Source organism: Camarhynchus parvulus, chromosome 7 (assembly GCF_901933205.1).
Source record: "Camarhynchus parvulus chromosome 7, STF_HiC, whole genome shotgun sequence".
In the NCBI taxonomy this organism is placed as follows: domain Eukaryota; kingdom Metazoa; phylum Chordata; class Aves; order Passeriformes; family Thraupidae; genus Camarhynchus; species Camarhynchus parvulus.
The window spans coordinates 2,037,821-2,042,875 of NC_044577.1; positions in this window are offsets into that span (position 1 = coordinate 2,037,821).

Below are 5,055 nucleotides of genomic sequence, written 5' to 3' on the forward strand. Positions count from 1 at the left end.
CAGCCAGTGCCCTCAAGGCAAAACCGTGGCATCTGGTGACCACAATAGTTTATGAGGAGTCTCCTGTCCTTGTGACTGGAGGCCTCAAGACCAGAGTGCAGGACTTGTAGTCCTACACTCTTCCGGACGCTTCAGGAAGGTGCAGGACTACAAGACCTGCACTCAGGTGCCTCGAAGGCACAACTGAACAACTTGTTCACTTTGAGTTTTCCTGAGCCATCTCTCTTTAAGGTGCCCTCGTGGCCAGACTCAGGCATGGCAGGCAGATTCCTCAGCCTGTTCAAAGTGTTCAGGGGGAAAAAAAAGAAAGACACTGGAGCTGCCGCAGCACAACAGCCTGAAGAATTGGGGCAGTTTCAGACATTGCAGGATGGTGAGTGCAGAGCTGGGCCACAGGGCTGATGGTGGCAGCCAGCTTGGCCCCATCCCATCCCATCCCATCCCATCCCATCCCATCCCATCCCATCCCATCCCATCCCATCCCATCCCATCCCATCCCATCCCCTGGGGACATGCCCATGGACAGGATAGAACAGGGGCAGGGCAGACACCCCGCAGTGGCCGTGCTCCATCCCCTGGGCCATCCCGGGGCTCTCCCCTGCCTGGGGAGCGCAGGGCTGGGCTGTGTTCTCCGGCCTCTCCCGCAGCCCCTCAGCTCTGGCTGTGCTCGCTCTTTGCCAGGTGCAGCCCTGGACAAGACACAAGAGCAGGAACCCGGCCCTGGCCGCTTGCGCAAAACCCTGAAGGTACCTGCAGCCTCCCCCACCTGGGCTGGGCCTGCTGTCCCTGCTCAGCCAAGCACCACGCTTGGAGCGTGCGATGGAGCATCCCTGCCTTCCCTGTCCTTTATTCTCCTGCAGAGGTTCCGGAAATTCCTGCGCATTCGACGTAGAAAGACCAGCACAGCAGCATCGGAGGTCACAGCTGAGACTGACTCGGGGCTGACCGAGCTCCAGGCAGAGCCTGATGTCAGCCCAGATTCGGCTGAGCGCTCACAAGACTCTGAGACTGCAATGAACGAGGACAGGGCAAAGGCCGACATGGCACTGACTGAGGATGTGCCCATCACTGGAGAGACTCAGGGCATTGCAAATACTGACACCAAACCATATTCAGCTGAATGCTCACAAGACTCTGACACTGCAATGAACGAGGACAAGGCAAAGGTGGACAAGGCAGTGACTGAGGATGTGCCCATCACAAACACTGACAATGAAGAGACTGAGGACATCTCAAATACTGGCACCATGCCCAATCCCACTCTCAGTCAGGAGCTAATACAGGACTATTTCAAGGACCCTTGTGTTTCTCAGCAGCAGGTAAGCAGCCTGGGGCCAGGCCTGGAGGCCTGCCAGCATCGTGTGTCCCCTCAAGCCATGCTCACTGGGCCCCTCAGCCTTGGAGGCCAGCACAGTGTGGCAGGAAGGGAAGCACTTCTTGGGGGAAGCTGGGGAAGTTGCTGCCTTGGACAGCACGCAAAATCTCCCCCATGCCTCCTCCAGGTGCCAGCCATTGTAAGGAGCATTCACCAGAGTCTGGTGTCCCAAGTCACTGTGGATGCCAGGCTGCAAATTGACATTGTGAGGCTGGCTGAAGAACACCCTGCTGACGTGGTGCTGACCCTCCTGCGCTGTGCCCCAACGTGTGACAGGTACGGGGCCCACGTGCCTGGAGAGCTCAGGGCTCACCAGCCTTTGGGGCCCATGGCCCTGCACAGCCTGTGCTATGGGGTCTGCCAGACAGGCAGAGAGCTCCAGGACCCTCGGGCCCCTCTGTTTCCCAAGCCTGCTGCCAATGCTCCCTCCCTGCCCCTCAGGGCACCGGGGCTCTGTCACCTGGGCCCCCACAGCTGCACAGGGCATGGTACTGGGACTGAGATGCCCCTGACACAGAGCTCTGATCCCACAGAGGTGCTGCTATGATGTGGAGAGCCATAGGATCATCGGGACCAGCCGTGGAGAAAGTGCTGCCAACACTGGTCCATGTAATGGAGGATTGGCCACTGCACAGCGCATGCACCTCTGATGGGGACGACAGGGACGTTTGTGCCCTGGCTGTGAGTGTCTGGAACTGGCCTCCACTTGCCCCTCGGTCACCTCGCCAGCAGCTCTCCATCCTCTCCATGCCTCAGGCGCTGGGCTGAACCCTGGGCCAGGGGCAGGCTCAGGGGGCACCAGGCCCACTGCTCCTCCTGCATCTGCCCTTGGGCCCTGCCCCATGGACACCTCGGCACTGAGCGCTGTCTCGGGCTGCTTCTTTTGCAGGCAACTCTGGTGATCTGGGTGATTCTCAAGGTGCCTGAGTGCCACGAGGCCATGATCCTTTATTCTGCCCGCCTGTTTGTGGCTCTGCTCTTCCATGTTGCCGTCACCACAGAAGAGTTGTTACCAGAGGAATTTGAAAGCTTCTGGAGAGCATGCCAGGAGCAACACCGCCTTCCCAGCAAGCCCAACAGGTCCCAGTCCTCCTGTCCTTCCCATGCCCTTGTGGCCAGCGCCAGCGCTCCCCGTGTGACCTGGGCTTTGCTCTGCACACAGGTTTGCAGTGCAGGCCATGAAGGCTCTGCTCTGCCGACTGTGGTGTGACCACGTGGTTGTCGCAATGCAGCGCAAGGGTGGCTGGGACACGCTGCTGTGTGCTGACACCCAGCACTATGCCGTGGGTCTGCTCGCCAGGTGAGACCCCCTTTAAGAATAAAAGCCTCTGTTATGGCCTTATTATTATCGGGAGCCCAGTCCCCAGGGGGACAGGGTGCCCAAGATGCCAGGCTTAGCTCAGGCTGATGCCGCGGGCTAAACTCCCTTAGCAAGCTGGGTAGTGATAGTGATTGCAAGCTCTTTAGGATTTCAGCTCTTGCTTTCTAGGTAAGTTCGCCCGGGCTGATGCTGCAGCAGACGGTGGAGAGAGGAGAAGGAGGCTTTCAGGGTTCCGCAGCGATGGTTTTATTGAGGGGATGCGCGAAGGGTCCCGGATCAGCTCTTCTTCTGCTGAATGGGCTAAGATATGCCTCTTTTATAGGGTTCAGAGGGATCCGGATTTGACCAATAGTAAGGGTTAAAGTAACATAGCCTATAGGGTTACAGGGATAAGCTTTAGGGTGGAGGTCAGGGAGTCAGAGACTAAAGGTGCTGTCTCGGCATTCCTATTGTTCAATTCTGCATGGGGCTTTGCCCATGTCCAGGGAGTTTACTACACCCCTGCTCCCCACTGCCCCCAGCTTTTGTGCCCTGTGCCCCACACAGTCCCTGTGGTCATGGGCCAGAGGGCCTTGTCACTGAGGGACAGCCAAGGAGACTGGAAAAGGCTGGGAGAGGAGAGTGCCCAGAAAGGGCCACCTCCCAGAGCACCCACATCCCCTCCAGGGATGCTGAGCAAAGACCAGACCTCTGTGAGTCAGTCCTGCGAGAGGTCTGTCCCCCACCTCAGGGTCTTGGTGCCTTTTTCCCCCTGCCAGGGAGATGTGCAATGTCGTGGTCCCCTTCTGTTCCCGCATTGCATTCCATCTTCTCCAGCCACTCAGCAGGGAGGAGCCATGGGATCTGCCCTTCCTGGCATTCTTTGTGGAGGTGAGCCTGCTTCCAGTGCTGCCTGGCTCAGCTGCCTCCCAGTTCTCTGCCCTCTCAAAGCCACAGCTGCCTGGGATGGTGCCCACGCCCTGTGCTGCTGCCTGGGCCCAGCCCTGTGCGGTTCTGGGCTCCTGCCGGCCGGCTCCCTGTCACTGCCCTGTGCCTTTCAGGTCCTACATGTCTTGGATTTCACTAAATACGGTAACAGCATTCTGAATGTCGTGGCAAGGCACCTGCAATGCAAGTGCAGGGAGCGGCGTCGCCTGGCGCTCAGAGGCCTCGTGGTTCTTGGCAAGAATCCCTTACTGGTGAGGAGGGGGCCGTGGCTGAAGCTGCGCTGGGGAAAGCAGCCCCATGGGCGTGCAGGGCTTCAGGAGCTGAGGCAGCTGCTCCCAGCTCTCCTGCCTCACCTGCCCCAGTGCTTTAGGTCAGGCCTTTGGCCTGTGGGCCCTGCCTGCAGCAGCAGGGTGGCCTTGCAGTGCCAGGCCGGTGGTGGTGCTGCAGCCGTCCACGGCTTCCCAGCACAGCCTTGTGTTCCACACAGGCGAGGAGAATGTGCTGCCTGTCACCAAGACTTCTGGAGCTGCTGGATGATGCAGATGGAGACCTGGTCTGCATGACCCTCCGTGTGTTCACGAATGTGCTGCAGCACAAAGATATCCGGGTATCCAGCACCACTGCCCCAAAGCTGGCTGAGGCACTGCTGCTGCTCTTTGACCATGTAAGGTTCTGTGTCCTGAGCTGCAGGCACTGGCTGCTGCCTAGAAACTTTGCCCAGGTGAGCCTGGGGAAATTTGTCTACAGGCCTCATTCTCTTCCCTTCCTCCAGGACAACAGTTATGTGCAAGTCCTCTCCCTTGAGCTTTTCTTCAGGGTGATGGACTTGGTAGTGGATGAGGGAAAAAAGCCCCTTGAGAAGATTTTGAGCCAAAGTCTCCCCCCACTCTTCTTTCACTGCCATGATAAGAACTGGGAAGTGGCAAAGGTGAGATTTTCTGTGATGCTGGTGGATCTCGGGGAGGGGGCTTGGCCGCCTCCTGCCCTGGTGCCTCGTGGGCTGACGCCTCCTCCAGGCCTTGGCACAGGGATGAGGGTCCTGTGCCCTGGGCTGTGGGGCCATCTCTGGGTCTCTGCTGCTCTCCAGGCCTCTCAGAAAACGCTGCTTCGTGTGACCGAGTTTCTGAAGATGAAAAAGCTCAAGCAGCTGGTGAAGAAGGGGCAGCTGTCAAAGTTCACCGAGGTCCTGGTAAGGAGGGCCTGGCAGCCCCAGGCTCAGCCCGAGAAGGCCCCCTGAGCGGCGGTGCTCAGTGTGCGGGGCTGGCAGCTGTGCCCCTGCCCGCTGCTGCAGCCAGAGGCCGCGCGGGCTCTTCTCCAGGCTCCCGTGGGCCCGAGCCGGGTGCCCATGGAGCCCCGGCCCGGCGGGGCTGCGGGCCGGCCCCGCGGCTCCCCGGGCAGCAGCCGCCCTCTGCCCCTGCCCTCGGAGCCCGGG